This window comes from Ranitomeya imitator, chromosome 1, assembly GCF_032444005.1.
Source record: "Ranitomeya imitator isolate aRanImi1 chromosome 1, aRanImi1.pri, whole genome shotgun sequence".
NCBI lineage: Eukaryota > Metazoa > Chordata > Amphibia > Anura > Dendrobatidae > Ranitomeya > Ranitomeya imitator.
The window spans coordinates 23,493,364-23,507,875 of NC_091282.1; the positions used below are offsets into that span (position 1 = coordinate 23,493,364).

The 14,512-nt window shown below is 46.3% G+C and overlaps 1 protein-coding gene across 1 annotated transcript in view; it reads right to left on the minus strand.

The window, feature by feature from the left end:
- LOC138659096 (gastrula zinc finger protein XlCGF57.1-like) overlaps window positions 1-13,303 on the minus strand; it is a 29,594-nt gene extending 16,291 nt beyond the window's left edge. The window contains exon 1 of the mRNA XM_069745881.1: window positions 13,268-13,303. The gene's annotated coding sequence lies outside the window, so the exon portion shown is untranslated. The remainder of the gene's footprint in view (window positions 1-13,267) is intronic.
- Between the last annotated feature and the right edge of the window lie 1,209 nt (window positions 13,304-14,512).

Below are 14,512 nucleotides of genomic sequence, written 5' to 3' on the forward strand. Positions count from 1 at the left end.
TGCCTGTGCTTTCTGATTTGTTTGCTCGGATTAAGGGGGCTAGTTGGTTTACTAAGATTGACCTTCGAGGGGCATATAATCTTGTTCGTATTAAACAGGGTGACGAAAGGAAGACTGCATTTAATACGCCCGAAGTCCATTTTGAATATCTTGTGATGCCATTTGGGCTTTCTAATGCTCCTTCTGTATTTCAGTCCTTCATGCATGATATTTTCCGCAATTACCTTGATAAATTCTTGATTGTGTATTTGGATGATATTTTTATTTTTTCCGATGATTGGGAGTCTCATGTGAAGCAGGTCAGGATGGTATTCCAGATCCTTCATGATAATTCTTTATTTGTGAAGGGGTCTAAGTGCCTATTCGGAGTTCAGAATGTCTCTTTTTTGTGTTTTATTTTTTCTCCCTCGTCTATGGAAATGGATCCTGTTAAGGTCCAAGCTATTCATGACTGGATTCAACCCACATCTGTGAAGAGCCTTCAGAAATTTTTGGGCTTTGCTAATTTCTATCGCCGTTTCATTGCCAACTTTTCCAGTGTGGTTAAGCCCCTTACTGATTTGACGAAGAAAGGCGCTGATGTGACGAATTGGTCCTCTGCGGCTGTTGAGGCCTTTCAGGAGCTTAAACGCCGATTTACTTCTGCCCCTGTGTTGCGTCAGCCGGATGTTTCTCTTCCTTTTCAGGTTGAGGTTGACGCTTCTGAGATTGGGGCAGGGGCCGTTTTGTCTCAGAGGAATTCTGATGGTTCTTTGATGAAACTGTGTGCTTTTTTTTCCAGAAAGTTTTCACCTGCGGAGCGCAATTATGACGTCGGCAATCGTGAGTTGTTGGCTATGAAGTGGGCATTTGAGGAGTGGCGACATTGGCTTGAGGGAGCCAAGCACCGCGTTGTGGTCTTGACTGATCATAAGAATCTGATTTACCTCGAGTCGGCCAAGCGGCTGAACCCTAGACAGGATCGATGGTGCCTGTTTTTCTCCCGTTTTGATTTTGTGGTCTCGTATCTTCCGGGATCTAAGAATGTTAAGGCTGATGCCCTCTCTGGGACTTTTTTGCCTGAATCTCCTGGAGTCCTTGAGCCGGTTGGCATTCTTAAGGAAGGGGTGATTCTTTCTGCTATCTCCCCTGATTTGCGGCGGGTGCTTCAGGAATTTCAGGCTGATACACCTGACCGCTGTCCAGTGGGGAAGCTGTTTGTTCCTGATAGATGGACAAGTAAGGTAATTTCTGAGGTTCATTGTTCAGTGTTGGCTGGTCATCCTGGGATTTTTGGTACCAGAGATTTGGTTGCTAGGTCCTTTTGGTGGCCTTCCTTGTCGCGGGATGTGCGTGCTTTTGTGCTGTCCTGTGGGACTTGCGCCCGGGCCAAGCCTTGCTGTTCCCGTGCTAGTGGGTTGCTTTTGCCTTTGCCGGTCCCTGAGAGGCCCTGGACGCATATTTCCATGGATTTTATTTAGGATCTTCCTGTTTCCCAGAAGATGTCTGTTATCTGGGTGGTTTGAGACCGGTTCTCTAAAATGGTCCATCTGGTACCTTTGCCTAAGTTGCCTTCCTCCTCAGATTTGGTTCCGTTGTTTTTTCAGCATGTGGTTCGTTTGCATGGCATTCCGGAGAATATTGTGTCTGACAGAGGTTCCCAGTTTGTTTCTAGGTTTTGGCGGGCCTTTTGTGCTAGGATGGGCATTGATTTGTCTTTTTCTTCGGCGTTTCATCCTCAGACAAATGGCCAAACTGAGCGAACTAATCAGACCTTGGAAACCTATTTGAGATGCTTTGTGTCTGCTGATCAGAATGATTGAGTGGCTTTCTTGCCATTGGCTGAGTTTGCCCTTAATAATAGGGCTAGTTCGGCTACTTTGGTTTCACCTTTCTTTTGTAATTTTGGTTTTATCCTCGTTTTTCTTCGGGGCAGGTTGAGCCTTCTGATTGTCCTGGTGTGGATTCTGTGGTGGACAGGTTACAGCAGATTTGGACTCATGTGGTAGACAATTTGACGTTGTGTCAGGAAAAGGCTCAACGTTTTGCTAACCGCCGTCGGTGTGTTGGTCCCCGGCTTCGTGTGGGGGATTTGGTTTGGTTGTCTTCTCGTCAAGTTCCTATGAAGCTTTCTTCCCCTAAGTTTAAGCCTCGGTTTATTGGTCCTTATAAGATTTCTGAAATTATCAATCCGGTGTCTTTTCGTTTGGCCCTTCCTGCCTCTTTTGCCATTCATAATGTTTTCCATAGATCTTTGTTACGGAGATATGTGGTGCCCGTTGTTCCCTCGGTTGATCCTCCTGCCCCGGTGTTGGTTGAGGGAGAGTTGGAATATGAGGTTGAGAAAATTTTGGATTCTCGTTTTTCGAGGCGGAGGCTTCAGTATCTTGTCAAGTGGAAGGGTTATGGCCAGGAGGATAATTCTTGGGTTGTTGCCTCCGATGTCCATGCCACCGATTTGGTTCGTGCTTTTCACTTGGCTCGTCCTGATCGGCCTGGGGGCTCTGGTGAGGGTTCGGTGACCCCTCCTCAAGGGGGGTACTGTTGTGAATTCCGCTCTTGGGCTCCCTCCGGTGGTTGTAAGTGGCACTTTTGTGAGTTCTGCTCTTGGGCTCCCTCCGGTGGTTTTAAGTGGAATGGCTGCTCCTTGGATTTAGCAGTCTGCAGCTGCTTCCACTGATTGTCTTTCTGCTCGGCTATTTATGCCTGGCTCTTTCCTTCAGCCAGTGCCACTTGTCAATGGTTCCTGGTTGGATTCACATCTCTGCTTGAATTTCCCTGATATCCTGACCAGTTCAGCAAAGATAAGTCCTTGCTTTGCTCTTTTCTGTCCACATGTAGTGGACTTAATTGTTCTGTACATTCTATGTTTTTTTTGTCCAGCTTGTCAGTATGGATTTATTCAGTTAAGCTGGAAGCTCTGGGAAGCAGATTTACCCTCCACACCTTTAGTCAGGTGTGGAGATTTTTGTAAACTCTGTGTGGATTTTTCTAGTTTTTTAATACTGACCGCACAGTATTCTGTCCTGTTCTATCTATCTAGCTAGACTGGCCTCCTTTGCTACATCCTGGTTTCATTCTACGTATGACATTTCCCTCTCCACTCAGTCATTATTTGTGGGGGGCTGTCTATCCTTTGGGGATTTTATCTGAGGCAAGATAGCTTTCCTGTTTCTATCTTTAGGGGTAGTTAGTTCTCCGGCTGTGACGAGGTGTCTAGGGAGTGACAGGAACATCCCACAGCTACTGCTAGTGTTGTGTTAAGCTTAGGAACTGCGGTCAGTACAGGTACCACCTCCTTCAGAGTTCGTCCCATGTTGCTCCTAAACCACCAGTTCATAACAGACCTGTCACTTTGCTCAACTAAAATGAATCAAATACTTTATAAAAATCACTGAACTCTCCCGTTTCTGCCGCTTTTTTCCGTTTTGTGCTGCTTCATTCCATTGCTGAGATATTCACATTTATTACTTTTGGAGAGTAATATGTGAAATCTCTGCTTGAAGACAACCAGGCATTTCTTTAGAATCTTCTCCAGGGGTGAGCATTTTAACCCCTTCCTGCCAAATGCTGCCAATCAAAGCTCAGTAGTGTCTGAGACTGCTAGAGCAGCTGCAGAGCTGTGAATGACAGTGTCTGAGAAGTAGGGATAAAAGTGCAAGTGAAGAAACACCCAGTTGATCTGCAAGCAGAGATTTCACATACTGCACTCTCAAAAAAAAAGAAAAATAAATTTGAATATCACTGCAATGGAGGAACGCAGCACAAAACGAAAAATTATTGGAGGAGCTCTTGGATTTTTGCCGGGTACTTACCTTAATTTTTGAGCAAGTGACAGATCCTCATAAATAAGTGTGTTCACATAGGTGGGAACTGACAGATTTGAAGGCCAAAAGACAAGACCTGAAGATGGGCACTTTACCATCCTTCTCTACCCCTGCCTCAATGTTTAGTAAAGGGTCTGTTACGCTCACAGAAGAGTGATGATTGGATACTGATCATCAACGCATTTCAAATGTTGTATGCATTCTTAACCATGATGAAAAATTTGATGATTTTTCATTGTTTAATCCCTTCGCCCTGAAGTCTGGTTTCTCCTTTCTGACCAGGTCAATTGTTTAAAACCTGACTAGTGTCATTTTATGAGGTAAAAACTCGGGAACGCTTCAATGGATCCCAGTGATGCGGAGATTTTTTTTCGTGACATATTGTACTTCATGATACTGGTAGATATAGGCTGATATGATTTACCTTAACTTATGAAAATATCAAATATTTGTCAAAATTTGAACATTTTCACAATTTTCGTTTTTTTATTTTATGCCCTTAAACCAAATATAGTTAGTTATATAACATACAATAGTTATTATTATTTATTTATATAGCACCATTGATTCCACGGTGCTGTACATGAGAATGGGTTACATACAAGTTACCGATATCACTTACAGTAAACAATCTAACAATGAAAGACTGATACAGAGGGGCGAGGACCCTGCCCTTGCGGGCTTACATTCTACAGGATTATGGGGGAGGAGACAGTAACATAGTAACATAGTAACATAGTTAGTAAGGCCGAAAAAAGACATTTGTCCATCCAGTTCAGCCTATATTCCATCATAATAAATCCCCAGATCTACGTCCTTCTACAGAACCTAATAATTGTATGATACAATATTGTTCTGCTCCAGGAAGACATCCAGGCCTCTCTTGAACCCCTCGACTGAGTTCGCCATCACCACCTCCTCAGGCAAGCAATTCCAGATTCTCACTGCCCTAACAGTAAAGAATCCTCTTCTATGTTGGTGGAAAAACCTTCTCTCCTCCAGACGCAAAGAATGCCCCCTTGTGCCCGTCACCTTCCTTGGTATAAACAGATCCTCAGCGAGATATTTGTATTGTCCCCTTATATACTTATACATGGTTATTAGATCGCCCCTCAGTCGTCTTTTTTCTAGACTAAATAATCCTAATTTCGCTAATCTATCTGGGTATTGTAGTTCTCCCATCCCCTTTATTAATTTTGTTGCCCTCCTTTGTACTCTCTCTAGTTCCATTATATCCTTCCTGAGCACCGGTGCCCAGTAGGTTGAGGGTTGCAGGAGCTCCAGTGTTGGTGAGGGGGTAGCGGGGTCATTGCAGGCTGTAGGTTTCCCTGAAGAGGTGGGTTTTCAGGTTCCGTCTGAAGGATCCGAATGTGGTTGATAGTCGGACGTGTTGGGGCACAGAATTCCAGAGGATGGGGGGTATTCGGGAGAAGTCTTGGAGGCGATTGGATCAGGAGCGAATAAGTGTGGAGGAGGTCTTGGGAGGACCGGAGATTATGTGAGGGAAGATATCGAAAGATTAGTTCAGAGATATATGGAGTAGACAGGTTATGGATGGCTTTGTAGGTTATTATTATTAATTTGAACTGGATACGCTGAAGGAATGGGAACCAGTGAAGATATTTGCAGAGGGGGGAAGCTGAGGAGTAGGCAGGAGAGAGATGAATTAGTCGGGCAGCAGAGTTAAGGATGGACTGGAGAGGTGCAAGGGTGTTAGCAGGGAGGCCACAGAAAAGGATGTTGCAGTAGTCAAGGCAGGAGATGATGAGGGCATGCACAAGCATTTTAGAAGATTGACGGTTGAGGAAAGGACGGGTTCTGGAGATACTTTTGAGCTGGAGGTGACAGGAGGTGGAAAGAGCTTGGATGTGCGGTTTGAAGGACAGGGCAGAGTCGAAGGTTTCTCCGAGGCAGTGGACTTCCGGTACGGGGGAAAGCATGATGTCATTGATTGCGATAGATAGGTCAGGAAAAGAAGATCTATGGGATGGAGGAAAGATGATGAGTTCAGATTTGTCCACATTGAGTTTGAGGAAGCGAGAGGAAAAGAAGGAGGATATGGCTGATAGACACTCTGGGATTCTGGACAGAAGAGCGGTGATGTCTGGGCCAGAGAGGTAGATCTGAGTGTCATCAGCATAGAGGTGGTACTGGAATCCATGGGACTTTATGAGTTGTCCCAAGCCAAGTGTATAGATTGAGAAGAGTAGGGGTCCTAGAACAGAGCCTTGGGGGACTCCAACAGAGAGAGGGTGGGATGAGGAGGTGGTGTGGGAGTGGGAGACGCTGAATGTGCGATTGGAAAGGTACGAGGAGATCGAGGATAGGGCGAGGTCTTTGATGCCAAAGGAGGAGAGGATCTGTAGTAGGAGGCAGTGGTCAACTGTGTCGAAAGCAGAGGACAGGTCTAGAAGGAGGAGTACAGAGTATTGTCCATTAGCTTTGGCGGTAAGTAGGTCATTAGTGATTTTGGTCAGGGCTTTCTCAGTTGAGTGATGGGGTCGGAAACCAGATTGTAGATTGTCAAAGAGCAAGTTAGATGAGAGGTGGGAGGAAAGTTCAGCATGGACGTGCTGCTCCAGGAGTTTGTAAGCGAATGGGAGCAGCGATATTGGGCGATAGCTGGACATAGCAGTTGGATCGAGGGTTGGCTTTTTAAGGATAGGCGTGATTGTGGCATGTTTGAAAGCAGAAGGGAAGGTGCCAGAAGTTAGTGATAGGTTGAAGAGGTGAGTTAGGGATGGGATAAGTGTGGTGGTGAGGTTGGGGAGGAGGTGGGATGGGGTCGAGCGCACAGGTGGTGAGGTGCGGTTTGGAGAGGAGACAATTAAGCCCCCCTTCAGTTATGTTAGATAGGGAGGTTATGGGGTTTGGGCATTGGTCTGGTATACAAAGGGGTTGTAGTGGTTGAACAATGAAGACTTGCCTTGTCTGGTCGATCTTATTTTTAAAGTGTGTGGCAAAATCCTCAGCAGAGATGAGGGAGGTTGGAGGGGGCAGTGGGGGGCGGAGGAGGGAGTTAAAGGTTTTGAATAACTGTTTGGGGTTGTAGGATAGGGAAGATACGATGGTTGTGAAGTAGGCCTGTTTAGCAGAGGTGAGAGCAGATTTAAAAGCAAGTGTTGCTTGTTTGAATACAGTGAAGTTATCTTGCGAGTGTGTTTTCTTCCAACGCCACTCCGCAACCCTGGACACTCGCGGGAGCTTTTTAGTGGTGTTATTGTGCCAAGGTTGTCTATTGATACGTCGCACTCTGCCATGTCAATAGCTAATGCGAGAGTGGCATTGTTCGAAGCAGTGGCAGTGTCTGTGTCGTGGAGTGAGGATATGGATGCCTTTGGTAGGATGGAGTCAGAGAATGTGTGGATGTCTATGTGTGCAAGGTTTCTGTGGGGGTGCGCATGTTGCTGGACATGGAGGACCGGTGAGGAGGACAGGGAAAGATTGCGAGAGAGAAAAAGGTTGTGAATCACGTGAAGCTTATTGCAGATTGAACGGGCATTTCAGAGTGCTCAAGAGAGAGGGAGCAGAGGGGTGGGAGTCACAGGCACGGGTTTTATGTTGTGGTAGTTCATATTAGATAGGGAGCAATAGGAGGGGTTAGTAATGGGAGGTATGAGCTGTGGGGGTCCAGGGTTGGGAGATATGTCTCCAGCAGTGAGGAGAAGCAGAGAAAGGGAAAGCAGGTGGGAGAAAGAGAGTGGCCGGCTTGTTTTATGTTTTCTTAGGACAGATTTGAGGTTGAGGAGCAGGTCAGCAGAGGAGGACAGGTGGGGAGGTAAGAGGGAAGGGGAGATGATTATTAGGTTAGAGAGTGCTGGGGTTTGTGATAGCGAAGGAGAGAGAGGATTAGTGGAGAAAACACTGCAAGGGCATATGTAAACATGGTGAACGAGTAAGATGGGTTAATAGAAAAGCTAGATCCAAGTAATCAGAAGTGCTCACTCTGCAGACATACCCAATAGTTAATAAATAACGTTTATATCTCATAGTCTTATAGCTCATATAGTTTATAACTCATATATCTCATCATCTTATAGCTCATATTCAAGAAGTTTATTAACCCTTTAGGTGCTTCAAAGAAATTAAAGTTGCGTTAAAGGAAAAAAAAATTAAATTAAGATTTTTCCCACAAAAATGTTGCAATAGCCCAAATTGTAGCAGGAGAAATTGGACAACAAAATTTGTTGTGCAGTTTTGGCTGAGTATGTTGATAACCCATATGTGGTGGAAAACAATAGTTTGGTCATACTGCCAAGATCCGAAAGGAAGGAGCAACGTTTTTGAGTGTAGACTTTGATGGAATGGTCTGCGGGCGCTGTGTCGCATTTGCAGAGCCCCGGATGTGGACAGTGAAAGCTCCCCACAAGTGAACCATTTTGGAAATTACACCATTCAAGGAATTTATCTAGATGTGTGGAGGGCAACTTAAACCAACAGTGCTTCACAGAATTTTTACAACACTGAACCATGAGAATGAGAAAATTATATTTTTCCTAAAAAATGTTTGAAAATGTCACGCCGCTGCAATGCAGGTAAATGCAAGCTCCACCAAATGGCAATAGAGTAGAGTGAGCACTGCACACAGCAAGGCCAAACCTGCAATGCAACGGTGAGGCCACCACCAGGTGGCAACAGAATAGTCAAACAAGCCTGGTCGATATAACACTGTAGCGCAGTACAAAAGGAATAAGCAAATACAGAGTCAATAACAAGCCAAATGGGTCAGTACCGGTCAGGAGCAGATATACCAAAGACAAGAGACAAAACAACACGTAGGGTCCAAGCCAAGTCAAAACCAGGGAGTCAATACACGAAAGGAGAACACTGAGTCGGGAAGGGAAGAGGGGTTAAACAGACAAGGGTTAAGTAAGCAAGCAGCAGGACAAATCAGAGCAAACTGGGTCAGCTACACATGCCGTAGGCAGAAACTATAACTGACATGGTCTGTAGGACACAGCGGAGATAAATAGCAAACCTTAGACGAGACTGAGGCTGAGAACGTTAACCCCTGGCATGACCAGACCGGAAAAAGGGGAAGACAGGACTCAAAACCCGGTCTGGATCATAATAGAAAACTACTGTTTGGGCACACGGCAGGGCTCAGACAGGAAGGAGCAGCATTTGACTTTTAGAGTGCAACATTTATGCCATGTCGTGTTTGCAGAGCCCCTTATGTGCCTAAACAGTGGAAACCCTCCACACATGACCCCATTTTAGAAACTACACCCCTCCCCGGAAAATTGTCTAGAGATGTGGTGAACACCTTAAAGCCACAGGTGTTTCACAGAATTTGATAATGTTGAGCCGTGAAAATAATAAAGATTTTTCCTCAAAAAAATGGTGCTTTAGCTCAAAAAATTTCATTTTCGCAAGGGTAAAAGGAGAAAATGGACAACCTAATTTGTTGAGCAATTTCTCCTGAGTACACAGATACCCCATGTATGGTGAGAAACTACTGTTTGGACACACTGTCGAGCACCTAAAAAAAGGATCGATGTTTTGTAGTGCAGACTTTGATGCAATGATATGTGAGCATCATGTCACACGGGCAGTAAGCACCACCCTACTCATTGTGGTCAACGCTCTGCTCCTCCCAGTCTCGGGTCATCTCAATGAGCTGCCTCTTGCAGCATTTCAAACTCTTCTGCATCCTATTGCTACTGGTGAGTCTCCTCCATCTGGTTGTAGGGAGTTGGGGCCAGACTTTGCAGGAACTTGACCACTTGTGTCCTGCACAATTTAGCTTCCTCAACCTATCGAGAGGCAGCAGGAAGTTTATTAAGAAGCTGCTCCCAGCACTCCTTGCCTGAAGGTAGGTTCTTAGTTGCGTGTCTCTACATCCTGTTAATGCATGTTCTTTCAGTTTTTCCTGCTATTGACGCGTCTCGTTTACCATGTTTCCTCATGTCTCCGCTGCGACCTCGACTACTTACATTGACCCTGTGCTGCCTGTTCTGACCTCAGATTGTCTGACCACGTATTTGCCTTCATCCATCTGTACCTCATACATATTCCTCTGGCACAGTAGATCCACACTCACCCACGTTACATGGTGTCTGCAGAGCCCTGGATTTGACTTAACGGTGTAAACCCTCACAGCATGTGACCCCATTTTGGAAACTACACCCCTAGTGGAATAGTTTCAATAATATTTTTGGTTTTACTCGTGAGCAAATTAATAAGGTGGTGATATGTATAAGTTACGTGGAGTACATCAGGCAATAAAAGGGTGTTGTGTTAACAGGGTAAAACCAAATTTAATCAATTCATGGACGTGTGGTAAGCAATCCTTAAAGCAAAGGCAAGGGTTCTAAGGGCACGATTCACATTGGTAAATTGTGTAGTTTCTGTATTCCTCTTTTGGAGCATACTCTGCGCCCATTCTGTTTTCCTCCCTTCCTTATATTCTGGGGAACCTCACTGGAAAAATATTGCCCTGGTTCAATACAGGCACTATCAATTTCACAATTACTGGGACCCTTGAAGGGTGGGATGCAGGTGTAAAGGTTATCTACGCTGAGGTGACAATCCTTATCCAGCAGTGAGTGCCGTAATTCCCACTCAATTTTCCTACTCAGCTAGGTTTTCTTGGATATATTCCGACATGGCACGTTCCCAGTACAGGGGTGCATTCAGAGGGGGTGAATCTGGGTGTCCTTTCCTTCGTAGACCCTAAATCTGTGGGTGTACCCCGGAGGTACTCTTCCACAGTTTGTACAGCTTAATTCCGTACCTGACGTCTTACATGCAAGTATTGTCAGAATTTTAGGGGGTGGTGGTCTCAGAACATTTTCTATTTATATAGATGATCAAAGTTCGGGTCATCTCAGGAAGGGGACTGCGTATTATCACGATAATGCAAATATTATTAGATCGCTTCAAATTGTGCCCTTGTCATGGCCATAAGAAATACCAGCATGCAGTAGAGTATATAGTGTGTTGTAGAGCATATAGTGTGCTGTAGAATATATAGTGTCCTGTAGAGCGTATAGTGTGCTGGAGCGTATATAGTGTGCTGTAGAGTATATAGTGTGTTGTAGAGTATATAGTGTGTTGTAGAGCATATAGTGTGCTGTAGAGCGTATAGTGTTGTATAGTGTGTTGTAGAGCGTATAGTGTGTTGTAGAGCGTATAGTGTGTTGTATAGTGTGTTGTAGAGCATATAGTGTGTTGTAGAGCATATAGTGTGTTGTAGAGCGTATAGTGTGCTGTAGAGTATATAGTGTGTTGTAGAGTATATAGTGTGTTGTAGAGTATATAGTGTGTTGTAGAGCGTATAGTGTGTTGTAGAGCGTATAGTGTGTTGTAGAGCATATAGTGTGCTGTAGAATATATAGTGTCCTGTAAAGCGTATAGTGTGCTGTAGCGTATATAGTGTGCTGTAGAGTATATAGTGTGTTGTAGAGTATATAGTGTGTTGTAGAGTATATAGTGTGTTGTAGAGTATATAGTGTGTTGTAGAGCATATAGTGTGTTGTAGAGCATATAGTGTGCTGTAGTGTATATAGTGTGCTGTAGAGTATATAGTGTGTTGTAGAGTATATAGTGTGTTGTAGAGCATATAGTGTGTTGTAGAGCGTATAGTGTGTTGTAGAGCGTATAGTGTGTTGTATAGTGTGTTGTAGAGTATATAGTGTGTTGTATAGTGTGTTGTAGAGTATATAGTGTGTTGTAGTGCGTATAGTGTGCTGTAGAGTATATAGTGTGTTGTAGAGTATATAGTGTGTTGTAGAGCGTATAGTGTGTTGTAGAGCATAGTGTTGTAGAGCGTATAGTGTGCTGTAGAGTATATAGTGTGTTGTAGAGTATATAGTGTGCTGTAGAGTATATAGTGTGCTGTAGAGTATATAGTGTGTTGTAGAGCATATAGTGTGCTGTAGAATATATAGTGTCCTGTAGAGCGTATAGTGTGCTGTAGCGTATATAGTGTGCTGTAGAGCATATAGTGTGCTGTAGAGCATATAGTGTGCTGTAGAGTATATAGTGTGTTGTGTAGTACAGGGTCTGTCACTCTCTCTCCTCCATGTGTAGTGCGGGGTCTGTCACTCTCTCTCCTCCATGTGTAGTGTGGGGTCTGTCACTCTCTCTCCTCCATGTGTAGTGCGGGGTCTGTCACTCTCTCTCCTCCATGTGTAGTGCAGGGTCTGTCACTCTCTCTCCTCCATGTGTAGTGTGGGGTCTGTCACTCTCTCCCCTCCATGTGTAGTGCAGGGTCTGTCACTCTCTCTCCCCCATGTGTAGTGCGGGGTCTGTCACTCTCTCTCCTCCATGTGTAGTGCGGGGTCTGTCACTCTCTCCCCTCCATGTGTAGTGCAGGGTCTGTCACTCTCTCTCCCCCATGTGTAGTGCGGGGTCTGTCACTCTCTCTCCTCCATGTGTAGTGCGGGGTCTGTCACTCTCTCTCCTCCATGTGTAGTGTGGGGTCTGTCACTCTCTCTCCTCCATGTGTAGTGCGGGGTCTGTCACTCTCTCTCCTCCATGTGTAGTGCGGGGTCTGTCACTCTCTCTCCTCCATGTGTAGTGCGGGGTCTGTCACTCTCTCTCCTCCATGTGTAGTGCGGGGTCTGTCACTCTCTCTCCCCCATGTGTAGTGCGGGGTCTGTCACTCTCTCTCCTCCATGTGTAGTGCAGGGTCGGTCACTCACTCTCCTCCATGTGTAGTGCGGGGTCTGTCACTCTCTCCCTCATGTGTAGTGCGGGGTCTGTCACTCTCTCTCCTCCATGTGTAGTGCGGGGTCGGTCACTCACTCTCCTCCATGTGTAGTGCGGGGTCTGTCACTCTCTCCCTCATGTGTAGTGCGGGGTCTGTCACTCTCTCTCCTCCATGTGTAGTGCGGGGTCTGTCACTCTCTCCCTCATGTGTAGTGCGGGGTCTGTCACTCTCTCTCCTCCATGTGTAGTGCGGGGTCTGTCACTCTCTCTCCTCCATGTGTAGTGTGGGGTCTGTCACTCTCTCTCCTCCATGTGTAGTGCGGGGTCTGTCACTCTCTCTCCTCCATGTGTAGTGCAGGGTCTGTCACTCTCTCTCCTCCATGTGTAGTGCGGGGTCTGTCACTCTCTCTCCTCCATGTGTAGTGCGGGGTCTGTCACTCTCTCTCCTCCATGTGTAGTGCGGGGTCTGTCACTCTCTCTCCTCCATGTGTAGTGTGGGGTCTGTCACTCTCTCTCCTCCATGTGTAGTGCGGGGTCTGTCACTCTCTCTCCTCCATGTGTAGTGCAGGGTCTGTCACTCTCTCTCCTCCATGTGTAGTGCGGGGTCTGTCACTCTCTCTCCTCCATGTGTAGTGCAGGGTCTGTCACTCTCTCTCCTCCATGTGTAGTGCAGGGTCTGTCACTCTCTCTCCTCCATGTGTAGTGCGGGGTCAGTCACTCTCTCTCCCCCATATACAGCGCAGGGTGACGGTGGCTATAAATAGGGCGACTCCCTGTAGATCGGGGTGAGGAGACACAGCACCTACCTCCACCTGCAGAGCGGCACCGCTGTGTGCCTGTGTGCGGACAGGACCTGTGTGATGTCACAGTCATGTGATCAGTCACATGGCGGAGGTGTCATATGATCAGGGGCTGCTGTTGTTATGGGCTTTCTGCTGCCATTGCTCACATATTTCACCATCACACAGAAACATGTTGGTTGTATTAGTTCAGACCGTTATACGAGCGATAATTATTATTATTTGTTATTATAGCGCCATTTATTCCATGTGAGTTGGGGTATACATAATAAAAACAGGTACAATAATCTTAAACGATACAAGAACTCTCGCCCGTGGAATGGTGAGTAAGAGGAGAGGGGGGAGTGTAAGGAGGAGGAGCGGACCGTGGGTACCTGCTCTGCGTCGGGTCCGGAACTGTCGAGGCTGTCACCTCTGTTGTCCGGGGGAAAGCTTAGGTGACTGGACCTAGACTTGCATCTGGGAGCAGGGGGTGTGGTACTGGCTAAGCAAAAAAAAAGCCATAACGAGCGCGGAAGAGATCAGACTTCGCGGGAAAAGACAGAGCGCAGCAGGGAAACATGAGTGCTACGTCCCTCGAGCACGGCCACAACGCAGGCCCACGCCCGAGCATCCCCACTGCCCCCCTCAGAGACTGTGCACAGAGACCTGCAGTGTGCCCACTGACCCTGACTGAGCAACGCGCCGAACACTTCTGGCCCGTGAGTACTGCGTGTGGGTCGCCTGAGACACTGGGTGTGTGACCATTATCTGCGCCCTGATCCCCGGTCCATGTTAGGCTCAAACACTGCTGTGGCCCGTACCCTCTCTACCGCATCAGTATATGGACTAGGACTTCAGCGCAGAGTAACAGACTAACCGCTGCCGCCAGAAGACGGATTATCATTATCTCCAGGACTTCACAGGACCAACCCTGCTCCTTCCGTTGTTGACGCCACCACCTGCCTTGCAACCCCCACAGCCTGAAAACTGACTGACTGGATAAGTTAACCCTATCAGAACAAATACTCATACTATATCCGGTTGTTCCTTTAACCAGTATATCCTTTTACATTTGAACTGCTTATTTTTTCCCCATTTAACTGTTTACCTCCCTGCGTGGAGTATCCCTGTGTTCAGTAAAAATTTTAACCCTTGTTCTGTCTCTTGTCCGTCACTGCATCCTGCAACCTGCTCACACTTGGCGTAGTCGGTAGGATGCTGTTTACAGGCACCGTGGAGACAGACGAAGCGGATGGGGGTGCCCCAAGG